Source organism: Neophocaena asiaeorientalis, unplaced genomic scaffold (assembly GCF_003031525.2).
Source record: "Neophocaena asiaeorientalis asiaeorientalis breed wild unplaced genomic scaffold, Neophocaena_asiaeorientalis_V1.1 scaffold149, whole genome shotgun sequence".
NCBI classification, from domain to species: Eukaryota; Metazoa; Chordata; class Mammalia; order Artiodactyla; family Phocoenidae; genus Neophocaena; species Neophocaena asiaeorientalis.
Genome location: NW_020174442.1, coordinates 3075115 through 3093845, shown reverse-complemented (window position 1 = coordinate 3093845; position 18731 = coordinate 3075115).

The window sequence follows — 18731 nt, the reverse complement described above, 5'->3', positions numbered from 1 at the left end:
AACAAATGTTTATTTCTTCCTTGAGTTCCATATAAACTGCAGCTTTACTGTGGCTTCGCTCTAGGCCCAGGGTCAGATATGCAATTTACTTATTCTTTCAAAGAAGAGCCAGAAGTTGAACTAAAGCAGTCACAATCAAAAATTTTTCTCAGGTGGGACTAATATCACATATGTCATATTCCATTGGCCAAAATAAATTACAGCCAAGCCTAACATCAGCAGGGCAGAGAAATATAACTCTACCACAAGATGAAGGAAGAGGAGTATTTCCCAACAAACATAAAATATATCACAGCCATAATCAATCAGTATTTCAGTACTTTTTTATGTCTTTCCAGTTGTTTGGAATGGATTTGCTAATCTCTTTATTGCCAAATTCTCCCACCTCTCAAGAATCAACTCAAATCAAGCAATTCCATAAGTCTTTTCCTAATGGTTTCAGTCCACTTTGTTTTTACTTTGTCCACTCTTCTGTGCATTTATATTTATCACTTATTTTGACATAAAACTATGGCTTGTATCATTATATATTTGTTTCGTGTCCTTATGCCTTGTGTTAAGGACAAGGACCATACCCTCGTTTTATTAATTTATCCACTTTTCACATATAAAATACAACATAAACATATGTTGAACCAATCATTCACTATTATTTTGCCCCCTTTCATTTCAGGACTGGTTCTATAGGGTAAAAGACCAGGGATCAAAGCTACATTTACACTATTTCAATAATTTTGTTATTTATTTATTCAACAACCATTTATTTAAACATATATCTGCAGCATGTACAATCTCACATATGAAAATTCTGATGATGATTCAACAATATTGTTCTATGAGCATTGATATTTGCAGCTTTTTCTTTTTTTTTTTTACAGCTTGGTTTGATATAAAGATCATAGGATTGGAAATTCCCTGGCGGTCCAGTGGTTAGGACTCCATGCTTCCACTGCAGAGGGCACGAGTTCAATCCCTGGTCAGAAAACTAAGATCCCACAAGTCACAGGGTGTGGCCAAAAAAAAAAATCACAGGATTTGGAGGCTTGCCTACTGAACATATGTATGCCTTTAAGAAAATGACCTAACCTCTCTGAGGCTGGCGTATAAAATATGAGTAATCTCTACCTGGAAAAGAATATATAGTATATGTAAGATGCCTACGACAGTACCTGGCCCATAACAGACACTCAAACAATAGGAGCTATCATTTTTTCCAATATTGGTAGGAATTTCTATGAATTTTTGCTCATTCCCCACTTAATCATTTGTAAAATGCTAACTGAGGCTAGTTTTTGGCCTGCAGCTATGAAATAAAATCAGTTAATTCTCTGCCAAATAAAACTTGTGATGACAGCTTCAAATGACAGACCTCAAACCAAATGAGAAAGATTCTGTTTACACATAAGCCTAGCAGTCATTTGTAAAAATAATCTCAGGAGGTAAGAATTAGGGCAAGTAATAATAGCTTGGGCAAAGGCAGGAATTCAAAGAAATGAAGGTATAGAAAAATGTGAAAATTATCATCAAACCTTTTAAAATAAATATTTCATTAATTTACAAAGATACAACATTAATTAAACCTCTGCTTGACGAGTTTCATGGCACCACCAAAAGAGAAAACATTTTCTATCTAAACTGAGGAATCAAAAAAAGACTAATCTAGAAATAATTATGGACAATATAGAGAAATAATGTTCATCATACATACACTCCTTGTATTGTGTGCTTTGGTTATGGTTGTCCACTAGGATCAGTCTCTTCCTCTGGAATATTTAGAATCCTTCAAACTGACATTAGAACATTTTGAAATCAACGTGCATATATTTCTCATTTACAAGTAACAGTTTACCATGTCCAACTCGTGTTTATATCTATAAGTCCGTAAGAAATCTGCATCACTTTGTGAGTATAAATGACCATGAGGTAAATGGAGGAAAAAAAAGTAAATCAACTAATCAACACTGCTACCACTATAAAAAATATACTTCTTTCCCTTCCTTGCCTTATCCTTGCATTTCCTCTGCCTTGACTTTCTGGTAACAGAGGTAAAGTCTGAAAGTAGTTTAATAATGTGTGTGTGTGTGTGTGTATGTGTGTGTGTGTGTGTGTGTGTGTGTGTGTGTGTGTGTGTGTGTGTGTGTGTGTATGGTCCTATTTGCAGGCTGTTATCGGAGATTCTTGGACAAAAACTATTTGTGCGGGAAGCCTGAGACTTAGGTCCCATGTTATAACAATACATTGTTCTCACAGAAACAGAAGTTTTTAATAAGCCATGACCAATATTTTATAGCAAGTTGTGCCAGGAATTTTGCACTCCCTCAATAAAAGTTAATACAACATTACATCTGCAAAACATTTACTTTTAAATCTCTTTCCCTTTAGAACTCATGATCACTTGCTTTTTACATTTTGTAAAGACCAGGACTCTCTTTCTAAGTTAGTAGAAGAATTGTGATTTAATATCATCATGATCTCACAATTTCTGCCTTGAGCAGAGAAGTCCAAAGGCAGATAACTTTCTTAAAAGGTTTTCAAGATTTAATTACTGCTCATATCTTCATACACAATAAGTTACTATAGCCATAGCAACAATTTTAGAAAAGTACCATGTCCAAATAACATGATAAAGGTTTATAACAGGTTTATAAAATAATAGCTATTACAGAAAGGTTCAGCACCCTTTAGTGAGTGAAATTTCTTCCCAGCTGCTTGAAGTTATCTATTTAGGCCTAGTGGTAAGAATTTCTGGGTTATATGTGCAAAAATAAAAATAAGATTTAAAGCCATAAGTCATTTTAAAGAAACTAGGATTAGCCCAATTTCACTAGCATAATAGTAGGGAGCAAGACAGTATGTATCCTGCTAAGAAAAACCCTACGCCTTTGATGTTATTTTCTTTCTTCTGACAGCTTCTTCATTATTCAGTCCATATTAAAGATCTTGAAGGAGACTGCTGATAGAGTCATAAGAAATTAGCATTGTTTCTGATTTTCAAAATTCTATGGTTGGTCCTAGAATATCCACTAGAACCATGTTCAGATGTGTGTCTTTTTAATTTTACTGGCATTGACACATAGGGGTTTCATACTACGAAAGCCCAAGGAACTAATAACAAGGCATTGCTAAGATTTATTGTTTACTATCCCCCATTCAGCAGTGAGGACAGGAGTCCCCTACTATTTGTGGTTAAATTATAGCTATTCATTGCATCTGTTGGAAGTCTACATTTATAGAAACTATCAAAATTAAATTCTATAACACCAAAGCTAATTGATAAGATTAAAAACTAAGCATCATAATTAATTGAGGGAAAATGTGGTAATAAGTAACTAAGAGTCGTATCAATGAGAATTAGTGTTAATTTTCAAAATAATTTTGTTAATGCCAAAATATTCTAGTTAAGTTTCCAACATCGTCTATCTTTACATCAATTTTGTGAATGAATTTTCTTTACCAAAATAGATTTTTATTAATGTATAGTTTTTTCTAATAAAACTAGCCTTCCATTTCAAATCCTATAACTCTGGAATTTACATAGGCTTATAAAGGCAAATATTTTTTTTCACTCATCGTTTATTCACTCATCATATACTTACTGAATGCTTATATAGACCATGTTTATTAGTCTCCTGTTGCCACTAAAATTACCACATACTTAATGGCTTAAAACAGTAGAAATTTATTCTCTTACAGGTCTACAGATCATAAGTCCAAAATGAGTCTTAAGGGATGAAAATCAAGGAGTCAGCAGGCTGGTTCCTTCTGGAGGATCCAGAGGAAAATATGTTCCTTGCCTTTTCTACTTTTAGAGGCTGTGTGTTCACATTCCTAGGCTCCTGGTTACATCACTCCCAGCTCTGCTTCCAAGGTCACATCATCTTCTCCTCTACTGTAGGCAAATCTCTCTCTGTCTCCCTCTTATAAGGTCCTTTGTATCAACTCAAGCCCCAAATCACCTAAACTATCCAAATATCACCAGCTCAAATCTCCCAGATCTCATCATCTAAATCAAGTATGGTTGAGACTCACATTATGATAGATTCCGGGGGAAAATTCTACTCCATATGTGGACCTGTGAAACTAGACAACAAATGATCTTGTCCCCAAATATAATGGTGAGGCAGGCATAGGGTAATGATTATAGATAATCTCATTCCAAGATGGAGAAAACAGAAGGAAGAAAGGAGTCACTGTCCCAAACAATTTCAAGATCCATCTGGGCAAACTCCAACAGGTTTCCAGGCCTGGGAATAATCTGTGGTTCAAGGCTCTTTCATCTTACCAAAGCTCTGCCCTTGGAGTCATTCTTCCTTTCCCTTATAGAGTAGTACATGTTCTCAGCTGAGTAGTTTATCAGCCTGTTTCAATGCCTATAGGATTTTGGTAGTCTAACCGTTTTCTTTCATTTTGCCCTGTCTCTGCTCCTTTTAGTCAAAGTGGGTAGTATTTCTGCAGATAAAACATTCTCAAAAAACTTGAGGGTCTCCTGTATATATCCGAGAGAGTCACTCCATTAGACAAGAGGCTCCTCCACAGATCTTTCCTGGATAATCTCATCTCTATTCCTGGCTTCTGCTGAGTCAATGCTAAGGGGATCATTAAGTCATGCGCCTAATCCTTTCAGCAAAAAGCTGTCCAACCACATGCTTGGTCTTCTCTCCAGAGCATACATTCCTGACCGTGAATCTTCTAATCTCAGCATCGTTCCTAATATAAATAGACTAAAAATTCCCCTAATTGTCAAGTCTTAGGTCCCATTTGCTTAACAGTTCTTCCCTCAATTTATCTCTTGCTCTCACATTTTACTATGAACAGCAAGAAGAAACAAATCAGCAACCCTCAACACTTTGCTTAGAATTATCCTCAGCTAAATATCCAAATTCATTACTTACAAGTTCTGCTTTCAATATAACCAATATAACCAATTCAGCTAAGCTTTCTTCCCCTATATAACAAGGTTCCCCTTTCCTCCAGTTTCTAACAACATGTTTATCATTTCTTCTGAGCCCTCTCTGGCAGTGTTTTTAAATGCCATATTTCCACTAACAGTCTGTTCAAAGAAATCTAGGGTTTTTTCCCTATAATTTTCCTTATAATTCTTGCATGCTCTATATGCAATACCCTATTTCAAAGTCACTTTCACATGTTTAGGTATTTGTTACAGCAGCCTCTTACTTTTAGGTACCAAAACCTATATTAGTTTCCTGTTGCTACTGTAACAAATTACCACAAGATTACTGGCTTAAAACAAAAGAATTTTATTCTCTTACAGTTCTGCAGGTCAGAAGTCTAAAATTAGTCTTATGGGGCAAAAACAAGAGGCTGTCGCTGAGCCTGCGCGTCCGGAGCCTGTTGCTCCGCAACGGGGAGAGGCCACAACAGTGAGAGGCCCGCGTACAGCAAAAAAAAAAAAAAAACAACAACAAAAACAGAGGCTGGTTCCTTCTGGAGGCTTCAGGAGAGAATCTATTCCTTGCTTCTTCCACTTAGAGAGGGTAACAGCATTCTTTGGCTCCTAGCCATATAACTCCAATCTCTCTGCTCCTTAGTTACAGATGCCTTCTCCTTTACTATAGTCAAATCTCCCTGTGTATCATTCTTAGAAGAATACTTGTGATTACATTTAGGGTCCACAGGATAATCCTGCCATCTCAAGATACTTAACCATATCTATAAAGTCCCTTTGCCATAAAAGAACACATTCACAGGTGCCAGAGGTTCCAACGATTAAGATAAGGGTATACTCATGGGTCATTACTCTAAATATCACACAAGCATTCTAGCTGTCTGTAAACAGCTAAGAACAAGATGTCTCCTTCCCCCAATTCATTATCATTCTAATATTTTTACTTTTAAAAATATGTCTCAAAGTCATTCAGACGAAAAGAATGCCAAGATCAGGTGAGGCTGAGACTGGGAGAAAGGGTAAGGAAGTAAATAAAACCCAGGAAGCATGCAGAAAGTACACAAATGTAGCCTGGTGTGAGAAACCACATCAGTAATGAGGACCATGAAATAGCAGAATTCCTAAGCCCGAGCAAAGATGGGAGTCAGAAGTCCAGGCACAGGGAGTCAGAAACAAGAAAACTTTGAAAGCAAGGAAGCTGCTGTATCAGATAGTGAACCTCCTCATTCCTTTCCTGCTGTGACATATATAAATCCTAGGAGCAATAGAGTCAATCATTGGATCAACATAGCTAAAATGGAGAGTTCAAGATTAGAAATTAAAAAAAAAACTATATTCTTTCATGAATAAACTTGTAGAATGTCAAAGATCTATCCTATCACCTTTCCTTTTGAAAATCCTCCAAATTTACTTTTTTTTCTTTCGACTCAGTGATAATAAAACTCTAATTTTCATAGACCTCTATGAAGTATTGGGTTGGCCAAAAATTTTGTTCAGGTTTTTCCATAAAAACCTGAATGAACTTTTTGGCCAACCCAATACTACTTACCTGATTTAGTAATCTATAAACAAGATTCTACTTACAACTTGATAAAAATGTATAATCTCCTTTCTCCATCTGTACAACTTCTATCCCTTTGCCTTTCAAGAGATTTTGAACCTTGCATTTATCTGATAGATTCCTATTTGAACTTCAGTTCTTAGTATTTTATGTGTTCCATCTTGGCTTTCCATATATGAATACAGATTGGCCGTATTGTTTCTCAGAACAGATACTCTCTTTATGTAAACATTTAGCATCTGTCTAGTGATGACAGTACAATATGTGTTGGCCACAAAAGCTTCAAATTGATGAAAAGTAGCTGTCTATTCAAGATAGACATTTTGCTACTTTTCCCCAAAGCACACATCTAAATAGTTGTATAGGTAGTAACATTCTACCTCCATGTAAATTAAGCTTGTAGAATTTGGGGCGTCATTTATCTATCCTATATTCTATTAGAATATAATTGTGTGACTCCATCAGAATTAGCCAATATAGGGTCAGTCATTGTTTGCGTAAATAGATTATGCTCATTATTCAGCACAGCTATTAATTACCACGAAGCACCATGATAACTGAATTGTTCCTAATCCTGTACTTGGGAGAGTATGAGCATTTGGGATCTGCAGAGAACAAGGAAAGAAGAAAAGCTTCAATTGGGGCAAATGTGTGTGTGCACACACATGCATGTATGTATATTATGTTTATGAGTGACAAGTGTACAGGAATTAATTTCTCACATAAAAGAAATTGATTTCAAGTAATAGACTATAAAGTATTCCAAAAGGAAAATGATTGCTAAATAACCTCAGGAAATACCCCCAAAGTACCAATTTCCAGCTTTCCAGTTTCACTTTAATTAGTTCACCCTGTATCAGCATCCTGAAAATGTAGGCAAGGTTAAAATTACTAGGGTACCAGAAAGTTACAATTTCCATTGCATATTTTTCTTTTTTTCCCCTGAACTACAGTCAACTGAATAATACATATAGCCTTTTATTTTTTATGAAAAGCAACAGCTGGCAAATTGCTAAACTGTTTGGAAAATTCTGGCAAAGCAATGTTAGTTTAAGACAATGCTAGCTGACATAAACTTGTCACATTAGACCAATTTAAAAGACTAACGGAAATGTAAGGAAAGAAATAAAAAAGGTCATTCCGCCACAGTAGGATCTTGCCCTGGGCTTGGGCTGTAGACAGTAGATCTGAAATTGCCACTGACAGATGCCATTAAAAAGGGAAAGAAGAATCCATCCAAATGGATCCATACTAATGTATCGTCCAACCTGTCATTCTATAGAACACCAGCACATATAGCTGTAAAAGGCTGAATGCAATTATTTCCTATTTTCTCTAGTCACAATTTGAAATGTCAATCTGCAAAGACTGCAAAGCAAACATAGCTTAGAGCACGTTTTTCAATGTATTTTCATCATTTCCCTTTGAGTTTATCCCGTTGTTTATATAACAAACGGCTTTTTTTCATTATAGGAGTGCCTTTGTCTGTATAATACCCAGTAACCAGAATACCGTTGGTGTTTTGATATATACAAAGAAAAGAGATTTGTGAGATTTTCTTCATGTGTATTTTAAGCAGACTGCTTTTACAATGAAATATAAACATATCACAATTTAATGAGCTTAAAATCAATAAAGTTTTCAGTTAACCAGGACATTTCATGTAACATTAATTCCTTTGAAATCACAGTGAATTCTTATTTATTTATTTACCCAAATAAAACTGATATAATCCTTTGGAATACAATCATATTGAAAGTGCAAAAAATTAATATCAAACTGTAAATATGAAACTCTTAAATACGTATTTGCAATAAAGGAATCTAAATTGCTATTGTTTAGTGGTCACTTAAATGCTCATGCAAAAATTATTTTTTGCCATCACCCAGAGTGTCTCCCTCTCTCACTCTGTTTTTGTCTCTGCCTCTTTCTCATTCCCTCTGTCACGCTGCGTGTGTGTATGTATACATGCGTGTGCACGTTCTTTTTCCAAAACTCTTCCTGATCTACATGTGTTTAATTCTGGATTTAAAATGAATCAATTCCAAATTATCTCCTCCCCTACCCTATCTCTTTGGCCATTATTCCTGGAGTAGATCTATTAAGATTTGAAGGGCTTGCCATTATGGTTATTTTGGGAGAAGAGATCCAGTTTATCCTAGTTTCCCTATGATATATTTCATCCTATCTGGCCCTCTTTGTGATAAGCCAGCAATAATGACAGAGGTCTACAGTCCTGCCCTGTTCTATAGTGGCTAGTGTCACCAGTCATCCTCTTTGTTCTACTCCAAGCAACCCACCATTCCTCTAAGCACTTACACATTCTTTCTACAGAAGTAGAAAGTTTGGGACTGTAGAACTCTCTTGCACAAAGATCACATCCTCACTTGGACTTCATGAGGCTGTGCTTAGGCCCCTACTGAGTCATTTTTTCACACTTGACTGCCTACAATTTAAAGTCATGATATTAAAAACTATTTTATAATCAAAAATTTACAAACTAGGCTTCCCTGGTGGCACAGTGGTTGAGAGTCCGCCTGCCGATGTAGGGGACACGGGTTCGTGTTCCGGTCCGGGAAGATCCCACATGCCGCGGAGCGGCTGGGCCTGTGAGCCATGGCCGCTGAGCCTGCGCATCCAGAGCCTGCGCTCCGCAACAGAAGAGGCCACAGCAGTGAGAGGCCCGTGTACCGCAAAAAAAAAAAAAAAAAAAAAAAAAATTTACAAACCGTGTGCTAATTATGAGGAAAGACTGGTATGTTCAAAACTAAATCTATATCCACATACACATATGCATAATTTCAGTTACTTGAATTACAGAAATAATTAATTCATATTAACAATCAAAGAATATAGAAGGTTCTAAAAGAAAATTTACAGTCTCTCATATCTCACTGCAAAGCACCTTTTCTCATGTAATCAATTATGTATATTTTTTGTATTACTTTCCATATTTTTCCTATTATAAAAACATGTAAAACAAATATACATATATTTTTGTAAGATAAAAAAGAGAACACACTCTCATATTATTCAATATGTCATTATACTTCAATAAAAAAACTGGCTGTTTAAATTAATAATATAACATATATCCTCAAAACCAATATGAATCTGCCTATGATTTTTAAAATAATAATAATTGTTCCAGCCTTTCCCCCTTTCTGCAAATGGCAACATTTTTCTTCCAGTCATTTTCAATTCTGTCTTTCTCTTATACTCCATCTGCATCACCAAATCCTTTGGGCTCCATCTTCTAAATGTAAACGGATCCCTTCTATCTGTCCTCTCTGTCACTCTTGTCCAAGTTGCCATTTTAATGGTCTCCTACTGATTCCTCCTGTTTCCATCTTTGCACTGCAAATAATCTATTTTCCACCAGACATAGTGATATTTTAAAAATACTGCCAGCTATAAATTTTTGTAAACTTAAATATATCAAATTTTTAGAGTGGAAAAACTAAACTATGATGCTTATGAGAAGCCATAAAAAACACAAGAAAGTGATTACTATTAAAGTCAAGATAGTGATTACTGGGACTTCCCTGGCGGTACAGTGGTTGCCCTGCGGTGTGGCCAAAATAAATAAATAAATAAAAGCTTTCAAAAAAGCAAAAGATAGTGATTACTTTTGTGGAATGGGATGCATACATGGCAGGGCTTCTATGGTGGTTGACAAAGTTCCACTCCTCAGTCTGGGTGATTGTTTCAAGGATGTTTCACTTATAATATTTCATTAAGGTATGCATTTGTTTTATGGATTTTTATTTGTGTTTATTTTTTATTAATACACTTTATTATTTTAGAGCAGTTTTAGGTTTACAGAAAATTGAGCAGATAATACAGAGACCTTCCATATACCCTATCCTTTCCAGAATAGTTGCCCCTACTATTAACAACTCAAGTTAGTGTAGTACATTTCTTACAATTGATGAATCAATATTGATGTTGCATTTTACATTTAGGTCTATGGTCCATTTAGGTCCATTTAGCTTCACGGCCCATTTTGAGTTAATTTTTGTGAACAGTGTAAAATCACTGTCTACATTACTATTTTTTATTTCATATGGCTATTCATTTGTTCCAGAACCATTTATTGAAGACTATCCTTTCTCCAAGGAATTTCCTTTGCTCTTTTGTCCAAGATCAATTGACTATACTTTTGTGGGTCTTTTTCAGGGCATTCTATTCTGTTCCATTGATCTATTCACCTATTATTTTGTCAGTACCATACCATCTTGATTACTGCAGTTTATAGCAATTCTTGAAGTCAGCTAATATCAGTCTTCTGACTTTGTTTTTCCTCTTTGGTATCATGTTATTCAGTATTGTCTAACTGGGTTTTTTTGCTTTTCCACATAAACTTTAAAATTGGTTTGTTGATATCCAAAAAATAAATAACTTGCTGGGATTTTGATTGACTTTACATTGAATGTATGATCAAGTAGGAAGGAATTGACATCTTAATAAATAATTGAGTTTTCCTATCCACGAACATGAAATAGTTGTACAATTATTTAGATCAACTTTGATTTTTTTAAAAAGAATTTTATAGTTTTTCTCATATAGATCTTGTACAATTTTTTTTTAGATTTAGGTCTAAGTATGTCACTATTTTGGTGCTAATATAAATGATATTATGTCTCTAATTTTAAATTCCAATAGTTCATTTATGGTGTACAGGAAAGCAACTGACTTTTTATATTAACTTGGTATCCTGTAAACTTGATATAATCTATTAGCTCCAGGTTTTTTTTGTTGTTGATTTTTTCTGTAAGGACAATCATGTCATCTGTTAGTGAACAAATAGAGTTTTACTTTTTCCTTCTCAATCTGTATATCTGTTATTTCTTTTCTTGTTGCATTAGCTAGGACTTCAAGTATGATGTTGAACAGGAGTCAGGAGAGGGGAAATCCTTGCCTTGTTTCTGACCTTAGGGGTAAGGCATCTAGTTTTTTACCATTAAGTTTGATATTAACTGCAAGTTTTCTGTAGATGTTCTTTATCAGATTGAGAATGTTCCCCTCTATTCCTAATTTGCTGACAGTTTTAAATCATGAGTGGGTGATGGATTTGGCCAAATTATTTTTCTACATTTATTGATATGATCATATGATTTTTCTTCTTTAGCCTCTTGATCAAGAGATGGATTACGTTAGTTGATTTTCAAATGCTGACCCAGCCTAGCTTTGCATACCTGTGATAAATCCCACTTGGTCGTGGTGTACAATTATCCCTATATATTGTTAGATTTGATATGCTAATATTTTGTTGAGGATTTTTGTATCTGTGTCCATGGTCTATAGTTTTCCTTTCTTCTGATGACTTTATCTGGTTTGGGGACTTCAGTAATGCTGGTCTAATAGAATGAGTTTAGACAGTATTCTCTCTGCTTCTCTTCCTTGGGACATATAGTAGACGATTGGTATCATTTCTTCTTTACATGTTTGGGACAATTCATTAGTGAAATAATCTGTACCTGGTGTTTTATTTTGGAAGGTTATCAATTATTAATTGAATTTCTTTAATAGATATGGACCTATTCATGTTATTTGTTTGTACTTGTGTGAGTTTTAGTACCTTGTGTCTTTCAGAGAAATTGGTCCATTGCACTAACTGATCAAATTTATGGGCACAGAGTTATTCATTGTTCCTTATTTTTTTTAATGTCCATGGAATCAGTAATGATGTTTCCTCTTTTATTTCTAATATTAATAATCTGTCTCTTCTTTTTTTCTTGTATTGCCTTACTAGAGATTTATTGGTTTTATTGTTCTTTTCAAATAACTAGCTTTGGGGCTTCCCTGGTGGTGCAGTGGTTGAGAATCTGCCTGCTAATGCAGGGGACACGGGTTCGAGCCCTGGTCTGGGAGGATCCCACATGCCGCGGAGCAACTGGGCCCATGAGCCACAACTACTGAGCCTGCACGTCTGGAGCCTGTGCTCCACAACAAGAGAGGCTGCGATAGTGAGAGGCCCACGCACCATGATGAAGAGTGGCCCCTGCTTGCCACAACCAGAGAAAGCCCTCACACAGAAACGAAGACCCAACACAGCCAAAATAAAAATAAATTAATTAATAAACTCCTACCCCCAACATCTTCTTAAAAAATAAAAAATAACTAGCTTTTGGTTTCACTGATTTTCTCCATTGTTTCCTGTGTTCAACTTCATTGACTTCTGCTCTAATTCTTATTATTATTTATTTTCTTCAGCTTACTTTGCATTTAATTTGCTTATCTTTTTCTGGTTTACTAAGGTGGAAACTTAGAAGACTGATTTTAGATCTTTCTCATTTTCCAATATACATATTCAGTGCTATAAAATTCTCTCTCAACACTGCTTTCAATGCATCCCACAAATTTTGTTAAGTTGTATTCTTGTTTACATTTAGTTAAAATTATTTTTACTTTCTCTTCAGACTTGTTTTTAGAGGCATGTGGTTTTAGAAGTGTGTTATTTAATCTCCAAATATTTTGAAATTTTCCAATTATTTTTCTGTTAACGATTTCCAATTTTACTGTGGTCTGAGAACATACTGTGCATGATTTCTACTCTTTTAAGTTTGTTGATGTATATTTTGTGGAGCAGAATGTAGTCTTTCTTGGTGAATGCTCCATGTGTGCTTGAGTAGAATGTGCATTTTGCTCTTGCTGATTGAATTATTCTGTAAATGTCAGCTAGATCCAGTTGATTGATGATTCTGGGAATTAGTCTCTTTTGGGTATGGTACCTAATAAGAACTCAATAAATGCTTGTCAAATGTATGAATAAATTAGCAAATGAAGAATATTCAATGCCATATACCATAATGTATTTAATCCTTTCTTTATCAAGGGACATTGAAATAGATCAAAATTTTGCACTATTACAATCTACATAGTAATGCACATGTATGAAAGAATGATTTTAATATCTACAATTCTGCAATTTTATTGTGTATAGAAGTTGAAGTTGAGATACAAAAATATTAAGTAATGAAATAATACTCCTAAAAGTAGTCCTCTCTCAGATTTTCCTTACTATGAAGTACTGGCACCTTTCCCTTCCCACCCCCTTCTTCATCATCTGTCTCTTGTTCATTACTGAATGCTGCATTTGAATCTGTTGTTTTGAAATAGTATGCAATATTAATGCAAACTGATTTTTAACATGATATCACAAATTTCACACAAGGAAATGTGTTTCATGCAGTGAAACTGGAGAAATGCTAAAATCACAAAAATGATTACAATGGAGATATGGCATAGTTAAACCAGTTAACATAAGCAGAAGAAGAAACTGTCACCTACGGTTACATGATAGATGTTTCAAAATAATTATTTCATTATTAAAGTAAAAAGAGAAGCTTTTGAAATAACTGAGGTTCTGCCAGTGGTTTTGTTGTAAAAGTCATAAAAGGGGATTCAATATCATGCAATTATAAAATGTTATTAGAAATGCTACACCAAAAATGTCAAATCTTGATCTGCATTTTGTGCTAAGAAATACCCCATAGAAGCAATTATAATCTAAACTTTAACACATAAATTTCTTTGTATAATATTTTATTTCTCAAAAATTCTAATTATATTGTATTTTACCATTTTCTATGAAATTTGGTCTCCATTTAAAATGGGTTAAGTTAAAGTGGATATTTATTAGATAATTATTATCAGATAAGTGAAATCCTCTGGGATTAACCCAAGGCTGGTCTTCCTGGCTTGCGAGTTCCTATTTAGGAAATATTACAAGGCTTACTCCTAGTGCCTTACAGGCAAATCGAATAACGACACTTAACTGCATTGACCACGAAAGAAAAGTAGAATCATTAACTGTAATAGTAGGAATATTTTAAGTTTTGATAGATATTAACAAGTATCCCAACAAAAAGTCTTTAGCAAATTACACTCTCATGAAGTTTATGAGAATATATTTTCTCCTGTGCCAAAATCTTAGATTATGAATTTTAAAATCTTTTATTAATGTGTGACCAAAAAGAAGCATTTCATTTTGATTTATATTTCCCTAACAACTAGCAACGTTGAATATATTTTTATAACTTCTCTTATTCCTGTGAATTTCTTTATGGCTTTTGCTCTTTTTCCCAAAGCCTTATCATTTAAAAAGTTGATTTGCATTTTCTTAAAAGCTTAACCTTTGCTTCATATAGAAGATGCAAATATATCATATTTTTTTAATTGTACTGATGGTGATTTTATTTTCTGTCCTGTGAAAGATTTAAATTTCTCCATAGTCAAACCTCTAGGTCTTTCACTATAACAGTTAGAATATAGATTTCATCCTATGTACACACACATACATGCATACACATTTCAGGTTAAGATTACAAAACAGCAAGATTATTAAACTGCTCCCTCATATTTCCTTATATAATCTTTATAAATGTATTTGCTTGTTTAGTTCTTAAAACAATCAGAAGTTTGTGTTTGTGTGTATGTGTGTGTGTACATGGGAGAAAATCTATATCTAACCTATTTTTCTCCTACTACATTTTCAATTGTCCCAATATCATCTGTTTAAGCAGTGTATCATGCTTCATTGATTGTAGATGCCATCTTTATTGCAAATGTAATTGCTGCTCACATACGGCCCTATTTTCTTGGGTTTTTCTTCTGTTCCAATAACCTCCTTTTCCAACATTACATTTTTTTAAGTTCTATAGTATTGTAGTTTATTTTATGCAGGCATACATTGGAGATATTGCAGGTTTAATTCCAGAGCACAATAAAGCAAATACTGCAATGAAATGAATCACACAAATTTTCTGGTTTCCCTGAGGATATAAAAAGTTATGTTTACACTATACTTTAGTCTACTAAGTGTGCAATAGCTTTATGTCTAAAAAAATTACATACTTAATTTAAAAATACTTTATTGCTAAAAAATGCTAATCATAATCTGAGCCTTCAATAAGTTGTAATCTTTTTGCAATAGTAACATCAAAGATCACCGATCACATAACAATACTATAATAATGAAAAAGTTTGAAATATCATGAGAATTACCAAAATATGACAAAGAAATACAAAGTGAGCAAACACTGTTGGAAAAATGATGTGACAGGCTTGCTTGATACTGGGTTGCCACAAACCTTCAATTTGTAAAAAAAAAAAAAAAAAAAAAAGCAATATCTGAGAAATGCAATAAAGTGAAGCACAATAAAATGAGGTATGCCCATATCTGGTATGGCAAGACCTGTCAAATATAATTTTTTGTTTTTCAAAATTTAATTAGTTATTCTTTATGTTTTTTTATTTTTTCGGATGCCAACTTTCATAACCTTTCATTAGGGTTTTCACTGACTGTCCATAAAATTTATGGATTAAATTATAGATGACTGGCATCTTTACAATATATTTTTCCTAATTAAAAATATAATGTGTGTTTTTATTTATTCAGGTCTTCTTTCATATTTGTCACTATAACAGTTAGAATATAGATTTCATCCTATGTACACACACATACATGCATACACATTTCAGGTTAAGATTACAAAACAGCAAGATTATTAAACTGCTCCCTCATATTTCCTTATATAATCTTTATAAATGTATTTGCTTGTTTAGTTCTTAAAACAATCATTGAATGGAAATCCATTCAATATTTTACCATTATATGTGATGTTTTGTGTAGACTTTTATGGTATCAATTTCATTAAGTTAACAGAAATGTGCTTTCTATTTTTAGTTACTGGGAGCCAAGGAAATAATCCAGATATCACTTAGGGGCTTTTGTTTGTTTGTGTGAAATAAAAGAAAGGATCTGAAATTATCTCATTTATTTATTGACTCTCCTCACCCACCCACCCCATTTGACAATAAGCTTCATGAGAACAGGGACCTTGTCTTTCTTAACTTTTACAATCCAGCACCAAGGACAGAGTCTCTCACTAAATGGAGAATGGAAGAAACCACATTTGGGGATTTACCCAGTGACTTTTAAGCTACCATAAGCATATGGTTCTCTATTTTGGTAGAAAATCTTTGAGATTTGGAGACAGATCCACTGAATTAAATCCTGATTCTGCTTATTAACATCAGTATGATTTGGGCAATTTAACTCCTCTGAGTTTCCTCAATGGAAACTGAAGTGGATAAAACACAGTATCATTGTGAGAATTAAATGAAATGATGTTATAAAGTTCTTAATAAAGTGTCAGATACATAATAGACAAAATTAAATACAACTGTCATTTTCCTCCTTTCTTCATAAACTAAGAATAGCATTTAAATCACTGTTGGAAATAACTGTTGGGCACTTATATGTGATATTGTTTATATTTATTACTGAAACATACACTCAAATGAATTTTTCCTGTTTCATAACTGCTTTAGAGAGTGAAAATAACTTATGATTTTTTATAAGACTGAGTTCATATACCTCTAGAACCACAGAAATCTTACCTTCAATAAGTGTTTTCACAAGCAACTATGCCTTGAAATCTATCATAATCCTTCTAATGATAAAGAATATTCAATCCAACTACACAAATATTTGAATATTTAATATCTGCTATAAAAGTATTTCACAAGCAACCATGACATGAAACCCCTCATAATCCTTCTACTGATACAAAATACTCAATCCAATCCTACAATGTTTATTTAATATCTACTATACTATGCATTATAGGAAATAAAATACTAGCACGAAAGGACAATTGTCTTCAAAGGAATTCCATATTATGAGCGAAGCAGATGAGAAATGGATTTGAAATAACATATAGGTAGGTGTATACAATTTGCAGCCATTGCAGTATTGCTTTTGTATCCATTTAATGACGAATTTACGTCCATCAAACTGTTACAAAAATAGAGCCAGTTTTTTTAGTAAATCCTGTAAATAAACAATAAAATTATAGATTTTAAAATGTTGAGGGACTCAAATATCAGCTGAGAAATCTGAGGAACAGAGAGGTTAAAGGAAGTCCAATGTTACCTAACCAGCTGGGAGTTAAAGCCTGATTTCCTAAATTCTAACTCATTAGCCCTTTCACATAAAGCATGTGATATATATTGACAACTTGCATAAACTCACATAGTTATGTTGTGATTTAACATTCTGAGATAGCAATTTATTTGGAAATCTTTATCTTCATGCCGAAACTATTCACTGACTATAAAGCTTTTGTTTCAATTTTGCATAAATAATTCATTCATCTATTCATGCATTTGAAAAACTATCTGATAAAACAACTTTAAATTGCCTAGCCCATTCCCAGAAGCTAGTTATTCCTTAAGAACATATTCACTTTGAGTAATTCAGTTTTGTAAATCAGTCATGTGAAATACCCCTATACGTTTCATAATTTAAGACACTGTTAACTTACTTTTTTGTTAAATTTTATAAGTATCTCTTAATGATATAAAGTTTTCCATTTATTAATCATTTGAAAAACATCAGTGGGTCTTCAGAACTACTGCTACAAATTCAGTTAAAAAATGAATTCTTGGAGTGATGTCAGCATTATGGTGGTGTTAAGATGCTCCCTTTCTCTCTTCCCTTCAATCTCCAACTAGTAAAACACCCATAACTCAACAAAAGTTCTTCTATCCAACATACCAGGATGCTGGAGATATCCACACATCTGTCCATCTGAAGGTGAGTGGATTAGATCACATATAGCAGGTAGAACTGGGGGAAAAGTGCAGGTGGTATCTATAATCTTGACCATGGCAACTGAGCCTGCAGTCACAGAGAACCCAGTATCATAAGCAAAGGCAGCACAAACAATTTTGGCCTCCCAGCTGCAGCAGTACTCACAGTCCACGGGGAATCAAGCAGCAGCAGAGATGGAACCTGCCACCCCAGTCCCTCTAGCTGCAGTGGAACCCACAACTCTGAGCCCCCTGCCCTGGTGGCAGCACCTGCAAAGCTAACAACCCTAGACATGGCAAAGGCACCCTCAAGCCCAGCTTTCCTCCAACTATCCCCCTTCCATCACCATGGCAGCAGTGCTCATGACCCAGGTGACCCCAGGCACAGTGGAGACACCACTCTCCTGGTGCCCCCAGTGACGAATCCAGCAACAACAGCAATACTGGTAGCAGCAAGTCACCAGTGACACCAGAGGCACAAGCAGCAACAACAGGGGAACAAGTGACACTTCTGGAAGAGGCAGTGGAGGGTAGAAAGTGTCAATTCTCAAATATAGTTAAAGGCAGCTCGGGTAAGAAGAGCAAAAAAACTTGTGCTAAAGTGCCAAGCAACACAATAACAGTAGGGGACTTTAACACTTCACTTACATCAATGGACAGACC